At 33.8% G+C, this 14021-nt stretch overlaps 1 protein-coding gene across 4 annotated transcripts in view; it reads left to right on the plus strand.

Moving 5' to 3' along the window:
- Positions 1-352: 352 nt before the first annotated feature.
- The window catches only part of ninaC (STKc_myosinIII_N_like and MYSc_Myo21 domain-containing protein ninaC), a 2219740-nt gene continuing 2206071 nt past the window's right edge, over positions 353-14021 (plus strand). For all 4 annotated transcript variants that reach the window (XM_067766366.1, XM_067766367.1, XM_067766369.1 and 1 more), the window contains exon 1: positions 353-500. The gene's annotated coding sequence lies outside the window, so the exon portion shown is untranslated. The remainder of the gene's footprint in view (positions 501-14021) is intronic.

Here is a 14021-nt window from a genome sequence, read left to right on the forward strand (position 1 = left end):
ATTAGTGGAATTTTTATAGGGGGCTCGTAAATTGTTTAGTCCCGGGCCCGGATTTTCTCTCTACGGCCCTCTTTGTAGGTTACCATACCTGAGGTAATATTAAACAAATAATTTAGGATTTGACTTAAATGCTCTACGTATCGAGATTCAATTTTGTATTATAAAACTTCAGAGGCCCCAATCTCAAATAAAGCTCTAAGTGGAAATAAAGTATTATGTTTGCATTGAAATGTTCATCCCATTTCTACCATTTTAAATGCTCATTTGAAATGAACTTACAAGGCTTCTGTCAAAAGGTTTCTTGCCAATTTTTTTTTTCTAATATAAGTTTAGGTTATGCGGCGTAGCATTTTGTACGCCCGTTTTAGTTGTGATTTTAATTTGAACTACTAAAGAAAGGGTTGAATTGATTTTAAAGTGAGAAATATATACATATATTTAAAAAGAAAGGAAAACGTTGGCTTCGCAATCTACATCGAAAGCTGCATTCCTTATATAGGGTAAGTGAAAACTGCAACAAAGGTTTTGTCCAAGACGGGAGCCTTGTTTCCATAGTTACTTCTTTTGACCTTTCATTTATAAAAGTGGAACGAAAGAAAATTTAAGTACTTAAATAGATAACGTATGTAGCAAGTCCTCTTTATTTGAACAATGGATGGTATCATCATATATTTTTAATTCCCCAATATTAATTTCCATACAAAATTAAAGAATTGTGCAACCCATTTTTGAGTAATTTTCCGCAGAGTTGGAATCCTGAAACTTTCAGCAGAGGTCGGCACTCGATGACAATTTACCATGGAGGGAAAAACTTTGCTTCGTGGTCCAGAGATCGTGAAAATTCTAAAAAACTTCCTAACTTTGCAATTTTGTTTTCGAGTTTTAAGGAATTTCCCGATAACCCAGTGACCTGAAGCTTTGAACATAGGTTTGGGCTTTTTTACGTTCTAATATTTAGGTCCGCTATTTGCGTAACTTCCCGTAGAGATAGATTCCTGAAACTAAGAAAATACTCGAGAATCCCATGGCAATGCAACAGGAGGGAGAAGCATTTTCGATAGGTATTCCAGAGATCGTTAAAATTCAAAAAATCTTCCGAACTCGGAAATTTTGATTTCGAATTAAAGAAACTTCCCGGTGACCCAGTGTACCTGAAACTTTGAACATAGCTTCAGGTTCTTTTATTTTATTTTATTTTATTTTATTTTATTTCGTCGACTACGGATAATCTTACAGACTACTTGATTAATTAAATATTTTAAATAAATTTCGTTTGAAGGTATTTACACTCAAATTAAAATCAATAGCCTCCGAATATGTGTTGCCTAATCGAATGCATCTCGATATTGGCTCATTATATGCATAGGTAGATCTATGCACAGGAACAGGAAAAAGTCTAACCTGTCTAAGTTCACGCGATGTATGGTTAAAATTTTGACTCATAGATTTGAGTACAATTTACTTTACCATTGATGATGTTATATATGAACATTATTGAAAAGTAGCTCCTTCTGTCTGATAAGCTTGTCAATCCTAACAGTTTACGCTTTCCCAGATAATTAGGCACGCCGTCAGGCCAATTAAGTTTACATAAAGCAAACTTGGTAAACATTTTTTGCATCCTTTCTATTTTGTGAGAGTGAATTTTGAAGTATGGACTCCAAATAATGCAGCAATAGTCTAGAAGACTACACACCAACGAGATATACAGTGATTTTAAGGTCAATGGGTCAGAGAATTCGGCGAAGTTACGACGTATGAAGCCAACCATTGAGAAAGCTTTAGACACGATATGGTCGATATCCTTTATAAAAGTTAGTTTCTAATCAAAAATAAGAACTAAGTCCTTAAACAGCGAATTTCTTTCTAATATTTTCCCATTTATTGAGTCGGCGAAATTATAAGGATTACTTTTTCTTGCATATGAAACAACACAACACTTTTGGATATTAAGATGTAAATTGTTGACTGAGCAAAAACTATGCAAATTATCTAGATCTGCCTGAAGATTGAGGCGATCAGTCAAATTATGTACTTTGATAAAGAGCTTCACATCATCAGGGAACATTAAACACTCTGCTTTTGCAAAAAGATTTGGCAAATCATTGCTAAATAATTGGAATAGGAGTGGACCGCAATGCGTTCCATGCGGTATACTGACCATGCGTTTACAGATATAGAAGAGCTGGTGGTGCCCATTTTAACAAATAGTTTCCTTCCTGTTAAGAAACTATGAAAGAAATTAAAAATTTTTCCGTTGAAACCGAAAGCCCAGAGCTTGTTGATCAAAATAGCATGATCAACCTTATCAAACGCTTTCGAAAAGTCAGTATAAATTACGTAAAGCTGGGCTTGATCTTAGAGAGCATTTACAATTTTTTTCGTAATTAGCATAAGATTTGTGCAAGTCGACTTTTGTGGCATAAAGCCGTGTTGGAATTTCTATATTACACAATTTACCTGACTCATTAGTCTTTTTTGAAGTACGAAATCGAATAGCTTTGAAATGGTGCTAATTGCAAACCTTATTGCGATTACCAGGCTTGTATATAGGGACGATTGAACCTACTTTCCAACAATCTAGAAAGGTTGAATTATCTATACAAATATTGAAAATATTTGCTATTGGAGTTGACACAAACGCTGAATGCAGCTTAAAAAATATTGGGGCCAAACCTTCATGGCCCACTCAGGTGCTTTTATCTAGACTATAAATCGCAAGCTCGACTTCATCCGAGGAAATCGTTAAACTATCGATATTGCCTAAGGGCAAATGTGCAATTGTATGATTGCTAACGGCGTCGCACTTATGATGCACTCTCTGAAAGTAATTTGCAAGCATCGGCAGGACTTTCAGACACTGAACTTTCAAAGAAGAAAGTAGTTGGATAGCCATTGGTTTTCCGTTTTGAATTAATTAATTAACTAATTAACTCCTTTGTTAAACGAGCGAAATTTTGATAATCAGAAATTTGCTTCGATTTTCGATATCTCTTGTACGCTTTTGTTTTTGCGTTTTTTAGTTTGCATAATATCGCGTTAAACCAAGGTGGTTTGTTACGAACAGCCAGTTTCCTGAGCGGAATGCAATTAGAAATTATATCTAACATTTTATTACACAACGTGTTATAAGAAGTAGTGGGATCACTGTGTGTGTTTAAGAAAGACCAATATATTTGTTGAAAACGTGTATTAACCTCCCCAATATTGTAATTGTAATAGTCACGAAAATTTGCCACTTTTTTGACTGTTTCTGATATATATAAAATTTAATCGAAATAGGAAATAAACATTCCTCACAAGATACATTCAATTCTGCAGAAGTAAATACTAAATCTAATATTTTGTTTGAATTATTCAAAACATGGTTAATTTGATTAAATCGATGCGATACTAGCGAACTAGTAACTAATAAATCTATATCAGACTACAATTTTGACGGTAGTAATATATTATTTTCGGATATCCATTGTATATTGCTTAGGTTAAAATCGCCAAGATATATAATTTCATCCGCATGATTAGCAGTATTAGATAAAAATTCTAAATTACGCAAATGATTTTCATAAATTTCAATATTAATATTTGGCAGGATGTAAGACACCAGTATAAATACCAGTATTTAGGTTGTAATCTCTCCAACAGAGCTGCTCAACCCCAAAACACTTAACGTATTTTTGTTTTTGTATTGTCCTGAACCATAGGCATACAATTTGATACTTCAAAAATAAAAACAATTTCAATGCACTGCCGTATGCCCTCACATATAAATAAAATTCATATAGAAGTTTTCGATTTTCGTATGTAAGTGCAAAGCAGAGGTACTTGGAAAAAATGTCGTTTTCAAAATTCAATTATTAAGAAAATTAAAATTCCTCAAGCCATTTAATGGTTTGACCTCGGAATTTGAGACAACGCTTGGAAACTTGCATACGCCTTTATTTTGACATTATGTTAAAGGTATTAAAAGTCATGATAAATCGCTGTGCTCCTGCTGAAATCTTCAAGATCCGGGGTGGCAAATTTAGTACTTCACCAATATCTCGCTTCCAATACCGCGCTCTATTTTCGCGCTAAATTCGAAGTTGAACATCATGAAACTCTCCACATGTCTAGGGCCTACATTAGATATTAATGAAGCGTCCAAATATTGGCTTTGAACTAACATTTGGGTAAATTTATATAGAACCAGAGAAAACGAAAAATATCTCTTAAAACAAAGACATAATCTTGTTGAACATTCAAATTTAAGCATAACCACTGTACAAATTCTGATGACAATCAAAAATATAAAGTTGGAGCGCACATTGCCGAGCTTAGGTAAAGATTATATCGACGCCTATTTATGTCACTTCACTTCAAGGCCTAACAATAATTATTATACTTTCAGCTTAAGAGGCTTCAAATTTCAACGAATGCTTACGTATATAGCATATATCCTTGTCTGAAAAAATCATACAAATCGGTGTTATATATAGTATATATATGGTGGTATATCCCTGCAAAAATCGTTGGATCATGTGGTCCACTGGAGTACTTACCATTATACTCCACTGTAATGCAGCAATGGACTAACTCATCGTTTTACACGAATATATTAACTTGCTTGTTTTTAACGATTGTAATCACTACACGATATTTATTTGACTGTGGGCACTCCATGGATTATTCTGATGTAATGCGGAGCTGGAGTATATGGTCCAGTCCTAGTACATCGCAACGTTAATTGGACCATATTTTTTGTATGAATTGTGGTTAATTTGGAGCACTCGGGTTGGTTCATAGCGAGTACTCCATACATGAATGCATGGAGTACTCGCGATTTTTGCAGGGATATAGTATATATATATATTTACGCAATTTCAGTCCCATTTTAACAGCTATAAGCTTCAAATTTCACCAATCGCTTACGTATATAGTATATATTGTTGTGTGAAAAATAGAGGTCGGTGGAATATATAATATATATATGGTGGTATATCTTAATATACATATAAAAAACACGTGTCACACAATTGAGGCCAATGGACTCATAAACTACTGAACCGATTTTGAATTTGTTTTGCACCCCGTATGTAGTTTGATCTAACGTATAATATAGGATAGGTGACTGGGTGACTAGGGTCTCGAGATATAGGCCAAAACGTGGACCTGGGTACCCCTAGAGTGTGTTTATAGAATATGGATATCAAATGAAAGCTGTTGATGAGTGCGTTAGTAAAGGGTAATTCTCATACCTCTGGGTCACCAGGGTCTCGAGATATAGGCCAAAACGTGGACCCAGGTACCCCTATAGTGTGTTTATAGAATATGGATATCAAATGAAAGCTGTTGATTAGTGCTTTATTAGAGGGTAATTTTCACACCCCTGGGTGACTAGGGTCTCGAGACATAGGCCAATGCTTAGACAGTGTTTATACAATATGGATATCAAATGAAAGCTGTTGATGAGTGCTTTAGTACAGATAATATATTATCCAGAGACTGGGACTGGGATTAGGACTAGGACTGGGACTGGGACTGGGACTGGAATAAAATACATACCACCTTCTGGGACAGGCATTAAGGGATGCAGAAAAATGAGAAGAAATCGAGAGAAGAGAAAAGAGAGAAGAAGGAGATTGAGAAAGAGATAGAATGAGACGAAGAAGGAGATAGATGAAGCGAAAAAGACGGAGGGAGGAGTGAACAAAAGGAAAAATTGAAGAGGGGGGGGGGGGTGGCAGAGTCAGACAGAAAAAGCTTATTAAAATGTATGCAGATTGGCCAAATTTAGGGCAGGACAACGTCTGCCGGGTCTTATGGTATAGTATATATTTATAGAATATATATATATTTCTTTGCAATTTCAGCGCCAGTTTAATAGCTAGAAGATTCAAATTTCACCAAATGCTTACGTGTATAGCATATATTGTTGTCTGAAAAAATCATAGAGATCGGTGTTATATATAGTATTTATCTCATACCACCGATTGTTCAGATAAGAATCTTTGCGTAATTATTGCCCCGTTTTAACAACTAGAAGCTTCAAATTTCACCAAATTCTTACGTGTATAGCATATATTGTTGTCTGAAGAAATCATTGAGATCGGTGGTATACATAGTATATATCCCATACAACCGACTGTTCAGATAAGAAATTTTCGCAATTTCTGCCTTATTTTAATAGCTAGAAAATTTCACAAATGCATACGTATATAGCAAATACTGTTGTCTGAAAAAATCATAGAGATCGGTGGTATATATATTATATACCCCATATAAACTGTAATTTTTGCCTCTTTTTTACGGCTAGAAGCTTCAAATTTCATCAAATACTTACGTTTGCGTCATATATTGTTGAAATACGTGATTCGTAGTCACATTTTTACATGCAGACCACTAAAAACGTGAAACTTTGCATCCTCACACAAAGTACCTACCTATTTTTATACCTTTCATGAAAATTAAATGGTATATTAACTTTGGCACGAATCTCAAAATTGTAAGTCCCTAAAGGAAAATAGATAGACCTAGTATTAAGTATACCGTAATAATCAGGATGAAGAGCTGAGTTTATTTAGCCATGTCCGTCTGTCCGTCTGTCTGTTTGTATGCAAACTAGTTCCTCAATTTTTGAGATATATTGATAATATTTGGCGAGCGGGTGTATTTAGGTGTCCGAACCGGCCGGATCGGACCAATATAGCATATATCCTCCATACAACCGATTTTTCGGATATGAGGTTTTTTGTCATATCTTCCTCAATTTATCAGATTGAAGCTTCAAACTTCACCATGTACTTTCGTATATAGCACATATTGTTGTCTGAAAAAATTGATGAGATCGGTCGTATATATAGTATATATCCTCCACAACCTCAGATAAGAAACTTTTCTTAATTACTGCCCTATTTTAAGAGCTAGAGGCTTCAAATTTCAACGAATGCTTACGTATATAGCATATATTGTTGTCTGAAAATCGTAGAGATCGGAGGTATATATAGTATATATATGGTGGTATATATAGTATATATATTTTTTTTTTCAATTTCAGCCCCATTTTAACAGCTAGAAGCTTCAAATTTCACCAAATGCCTACGCGTATAGCATATATTGTTGTCTGAAAAAATCATAGAGATCAGTGGTATATATAGTATATATCTCATACAACCGATTGTTCAGATAAGAGACTTAGCAATTTCTACCCCATTTTAACAGCTATAAGCTTCAAATTTCACCAATTGCTTAAGGCTTGGTTTCCTCGGAAAACGGTGCCGTCATATTACGACCGTTAAATAACGGTCACTATACTCACCGTTATCAGCGGCACCGTTTTGTTTGTACAGCTGGAATAGCATATCCAGCCGATTCAGTCGATAATATTTCGACTTTTTCACTTATTTTTGGTGTTTTTCGCTTATGTTTGGGTTTTCTATTTTTAAAAAGATTTTCAAAAAGGAGTTTGAAGTCTGAATTTTTGTTTGTTTTTGAAATATTTGATAAAATATTCGCCTCTTTGAGTATAGCGGTGGAAAAAAACGTTGATGAACGAGTTTGTACCGTCATGACGGCCATAATATTTTTTGCGCTGCCGCTATATTACGTTACGGTGTTCGTAACCGTCTTCTTATTTTCCACATAATTACTTTAACATTACAACATTTTTGAAAATGTACTCTACCGCTATGTAACGGCCGCTATATAGCGGCAGCGCTTTCGAGGCAACCAAGCCTTTACGTATATAGTATATATTGTTGTGTCAAAAAAACTTGGAGGTCGGTGGTATATATAATAAATATATGGTGGTACATATAGTATATATATATCTTTTTGCAATATCAGCCCATTTTAACAGCTAGAAGCTTCAAATTTCACCAAATGCTTACGTGTATAGCATATATTGTTGTCGGAAAAAATCATAGAGAGCGGTGGTATATATATACATATACAGGGCCGTAGAGAGAAAATCCGGGCCCGGGACTAAACAATTTACGGCCCCTTATAAAAAATATATTTGATTAATTTGAATTAATGACGTCTCATTCATGAATGACTATTGATGGATTACATCAAAAAAATTGTTTGCCACATCAACTAAATGATTTTTGGACTAAGAGCTTGAAATAAAATTAACACAGAATAATTACTACTAGCAGGGTACCCGACGTTGTTCGGGATGCGTATTTATATTAAAGTGGCCCTTATTTTTTTTTTTTTATTTAGTGTATGTGTACGACAACCAATCGCACACCTACCAAAGCATCGCAGTACACACGAAAACTTTGCGCCACCTGTCAGCGAATAGATAAATCGAATTGCACCAAAAAGTTTGAGTCCCTGACTAACGCGTATAAAAGGTTTAAAATCTTAGTTAAAAGTATTTCATATTGTAGGTAAATTTATAGATTTTGGAGCAAATACATTTTGACAGATAACTCAGTTATCGATTAATTTATCGAAATATCACAAAATTCAAATGAAACTTGTGACCTTCCTCTATTGTTTGATGCCCATATTGTACGCATATTTAGAGGTTTTAGGTAACATCATTTTAACCGATTATCGTAATATGGCAGCGTGAAATAATTTTTTTTAGTACGCCACTGCATCTATTCATGAATTTGATTTTTAATTTATATGAAATTGAAAAAAAACTTTGCAAAAGCATTCTTTGATATTTGTTTGGAAACTAAGTGCATTTTCCTTCGTTTTTCAAAAAAAAAAAATCCTTAAAAGTAGCTTAATTATAGCTTAAACAACTATATATTTTTTGTTTCTCACGCGATTTTAATGAAATAAGTTCTAGATTCCCTTCTGGATTACAGGCTATCCATCTGTGAAAGTCTCATAAAAATCCATTCGTTAGTTTCCGAGATTATCGATATCATACAGACAAACTGACAAACAGACAAACAGAAAAAAGTGGTGCCGATGGATTCTACGACATTCCAAACGTCAAGTACACTCATTTTTTTTTTAGAAATCTTGGATGTACAGACACGATTTTCTAGAGATTTATTATAGTATAGAAGATAGATAGATAGATTGTAGGCAAATTTATAGATTTTGGGGCAAATACATTTTGACCGATAACTCAGTTATCGATTAATTTATCTAAATATCACAAAATTCAAATGAAACCTGTAATCTTCCTCTATTGTTTGATGCCCATATTGTACGCATGTTTATACGGCACTGTATCTATTAATGAATTTGATTTTTAATTTATATGAAATTGAAAAAAAAACTTTGCAAAGGCATTCTTTGATATTTGTTTGGAAACTAAGTGCATTTTCCTTCGTTTTTCAAAAAAAAATCCTTAAAAGTAGCTTAATTATAGCTTAAACAACTATATCTTTTTTGTTTCTCACGCGATTTTATTGAAATCTAGATTCCCTTCTGGATTACAGGCTATCCATCTGTCTCATAAAAATCCATTCGTTAGTTTCCGAGATTATCGATATCATACAGACAAACAGACAAACAGAAAAAAGTGGTGCCGATGGATTCTACGACATTCCAAACGTCAAGTACACTCATTTTTTTTTAGAAATCTTGGATGTACAGAAACGATTTTCTAGAGATTTATTATAGTATAGATTTATACTGTTTTATTGTAACGTAGAAATAAAATTGTCTTAACAGCCACATATTCTTTCACATAATCTTTTCTAGTTATTTGGTAACATTTTAGTACATTTCTGATAAATATAATGATTATAAATTTTAATTATTCAATATAGAAGGTTCGGATATAAAAGAGTTCGGATATCAAAGAGTGGCTTATCTTGCTTTTTGCGCTGCAAAATTTTTTATAATAATATCAAAATTTAACTGTCTTGCCAAAACGGATTCAACAAGTCCTGAAACTCGCTCTTAAGATGAACACGATCTATGAAAGTTTTTGATCCTTGCAAGGATGCTGAAAGATCGTTCTGCACTAGCTACAGTGACAGGTATAGTGCAAAAGATACGTAAAGCAACCCAAACGTTGTGGTAAATTGTATACAGATTTTGAACATATGTAGATGGCATTTAGCAATTCCAATGGTGGCAGACACTTATCAAAATTTGCTTCATAAATATGTTTCAAGTGAATTATTTCGTATTCTTAGCTTGAGAAACGTCCGACTTTTATTTTTCGACAAATTTTACTGCACTCGCCCGCGCCGTAGTTTCATCCATGTCTTCAAATGCCACAAAAAGGAAAACGTCTCGTTCAAATTTCTCATAGCTGCAAATCGCTCAGTAATGAATGTCAATGATTACCGAATCGTCGATCACCAAGAATGTATTGTTTGTAAAATCAGACTCTGGATCATCCGTAATCATCTCATTTACAATATCTTCAAAACGTCTTTTGGGTTTTCTCCTTCGAATATCCTGAAATTTTGGCGAGATGTTCAATTGAATTTCAACTGTTTTGCATTCGTTGAAAATTGTTTCCCATTGGTTCGTGATCACTACATATCAGGTAATAAGACATCTAGATGTCGGGGTGCCCCCCATAAATTCAGAGAACAAAAATTCAGAAACACATTTTTTTAGAAAACATTAGACAGAACCCTTTTTTCAGAAAGACAAAATTCAGAGGTCAAAACTCAGAAGCCAAATCTCAGAAGTCACATTTCAGAAGTCAAATTGCAGAAGTGAAATTTCAGAAGGAAACATTCAGAAAGTAATCAGACGACAGAAAAACATTAATTTTTCCTCAAAATTCAGAAACGTTCATTTATTTGGAAGGAATTACGTTATAAAGAGAAAGTAGTAAAATCTAAAATTTTAAATTGTTTGCAATAGCAAGCATGTAATTAATTAAATCTTTTCGCGTTTATCTTTTTCAAATGAATTTACAATATTAAAAAAACGAAGTCTTTATATTTTATCTTGCGTATCTTGCGATATGGCTCGCCTCCAGTTGAAAATTGCTGCAGTTTTGTTTCTGTTATTGCATGTTCGTTTTTTTATACTCAGTTGAGCAGAGCTCACAGAGTATATTAACTTTGATTCGATAACGGTTGGTTGTACAGGTATAAAGGAATCGAAATAGATATAGACTTCCATATACCAAAATCATCAGGATCGAAAAAAAATTTGATTGCGCCATGCCCGTCTGTCCGTCCGTTAACACGATAACTTGAGTAAATTTGGGGTATATTGATGAAATTTGGTAGGTAGGTTCCTGAGCACTCATTTCAGATCGTTATTTAAAATGAACGATATCGGACTACAACCACGCCCACTTTTTCGATATCGAAAAACCGTAAAAGTGCGATGATAATTCATTACCAAAGACGCATAAAGCGATGAAACTTGGTAGGTGAGTTGAACTTATGACGCAGAATAGAAAGTTAGTAAAATTTAGGACAATGGGCGTGGCACCGCCCAATTTTAAAAGAAGGTAATTTAAAAGTTTTGCAAGCTGTAATTTGGTAGTCGTTGAAGATATCATTATGAAATTTGGCAGAAACGTTACTCCTATTATTATATGCACGCTTAATAAAAATTAGCGAAATCGGAGAACGACCACGCCCGCTTAAAAAAAAAAAATTTAAGTCAAATTTTAACAAAGAATTTAATATCTTTACAGTATACATATAAGTAAATTATGTCAACATTCAACTCCAGTAATGATATGGTGCAACAAAATACAAAAATAAAAGAAAATTTCAAAATGGGCGTGGCTCCGCCCTTTTCATTTAATTTATCTAGGATACTTTTAATCCCATAAGTCGAACAAAAATTTACCAATCCTTGTGAAATTTGGTAGGGGCTTAGATTCTAGGACGATAACTTTTTTCTGGGAAAAAGGGCGAAATCGGTTGAAGCCACGCCCAGTTTTTATACACAGTGGACCGTCTGTCCTTCCGCTCGGCCATTTACACTATAACTTGAGCAAAAATTGATATATCTTTACTAAACTTAGTTCACGTACTTATCTGAACTCACTTTTTATTGGCATAAAAAATGGCCAAAATCCGAATATGACCGCGCCCACTTTTTCCATATCGAAAATTACGAAAAATTAAAAAAATGCCATAATTCTATACCAAATAGGAAAAAAGGGATGAAACATGGAAATTGGATTATTGACGCAATATATAACTTTAGAAAAAAAATTTGTAAAATGGGTGTGATCCTATGGTAAGGGCGAGAAGGAGAATAAAATGAAAAAGTTCTGCAGGGCAAAATCAAAAGCCCTTGAAATCTTGGCAGGAATACTGTTCGTGGTATTACATATATAAATAAATTAGCGGTACCCGACAGATGATGTTCTAGGTAACCCTGGTCCACATTTTGGTCGATATCTCGAAAACGCCTTCACATATACAACATATACCACCACTCCCTTTTAAAACCCTGATTAATACCTTTAATTTGATACCCATATCGTTCAAGCACATTATATAGTCACCCCTGGTCCACCTTTATGGCGATATCTTGAAAAGGCGTCCACCTATAGAACTAAGGCCCACTCCCTTTTAAAATACTCATTATAACCTTTCGTTTGATACCCAAAATGTACAAACGCATTCTAGAGTCAACCCTGATCCACCTTTATAACGATATCTCGAAAAAGCGTCCACCTATAAAAATAAGGCCCACTTCCTTTTAAAATACTCATTAATACCTTTCATTTGATACCCATATCGTACAAACAAATTCTAGTCACCCCTGGTCCACCTTTATGGCGATATCTCGAAAAGGCGCCCACATATAGAACTACGGCCCACTCCCTTTTAAAATACTCATTAACACCTTTCATTTGATACCCATATCGTACAAACAAATTCTAGAGTCACCCCTGGTCCACCTTTATGGCGTATTCTGGAAAAGGCGTCCACCTATAAAACTAAGCCCACGCCTTTTAAAATACTCATTAACATCTTTCATTTGATACCAATATCGTACACACAAATTCTAGAGTCAGCCCTGGTTCACCTTTATGAAAATTCAGAAAGTAATCAGACAGCAAAAAAACATAAAATTTTGCACAATCCCCGAAAGCTTAAGGTTCATGGTTTGCAAATATTACTCCAGTGTAATGAAATTTGGACGTCTCTAAAGAACAAACAAACAAAAACGTATGGGCGTGCATAGCCCTTCATTAAAGGACGTTTATATTTAAAAAAATTACTTGCCTGTATCTATCGAATTTGACCCCTTCCCTAATCATTTCAGCTCCTTATTATTTTGCCGCTTCACCTCTCCTTTTTTCCTCTTTGTTCGCTTTTACTTCTCATACCGTCCTTCTCTTTTTTATCTTAACCTTTTTCTATTTTTATTCATATATCTACCCCTATCACAATTCCGTAGTCCCAAAATCATCAAAATCGTTCAGGCATTTGAACGCCTTAATCATAAAGATTTTTATATGCACATAAATATGTATGTATTCTATATTAAATTTTATTTATAAAAACAAAAGAAAACAATTACATAAATGTAACAATGACAGAAATAATTCATTTCAATAACTCTCACAGCAAAATTAAAAATAAAGTTATATATGGGGTATTCCATCCCATTTCGACCAATTTTGAACCCGACCCCTTTAGAATTGGCTGAAAGTTTTTCTTCTTTTTCTAGCTTGGGAAAGACGTTTTTCAGAAGTTTTTCAAATTTTTTCATCCAACTCAAAAAAAGTTATGAATTTTAAAAAAAACACCGTTTTTGTTTTCAAGATGCTATAACTTTTTCAAAAATTGACCGTTTGGGATCTTTTTTTCTTCTTAAAATTGTTTTTAAATGTACTTTTCCGAAAAAATACAAAAAAATGTTTAAAGTTTTTTTTTTGTAATTTTTCAGTTTTTCGAGATTTTTCTAATTTCGCCATTTTTTTTTCTCATAAGAAACTTCAATCAATTCTGCAATCGTCCCCACTAATCCCGGAGTGGGCGGAGCTTTTTGATTTTTTTAATTAATTGAAAAAAAAACTTTAAAAATTTTTTTGTATTTTTTCCGAAGAGTACATTTAAAAACAAATTTAAAAAAAAAAGATCCCAAACGGCCAATGTTTCAAAAAGTTATAGCATTTT

The sequence above is a fragment of the Eurosta solidaginis genome, chromosome 2, assembly GCF_040869045.1.
Source record: "Eurosta solidaginis isolate ZX-2024a chromosome 2, ASM4086904v1, whole genome shotgun sequence".
Taxonomy (NCBI): Eukaryota; Metazoa; Arthropoda; class Insecta; order Diptera; family Tephritidae; genus Eurosta; species Eurosta solidaginis.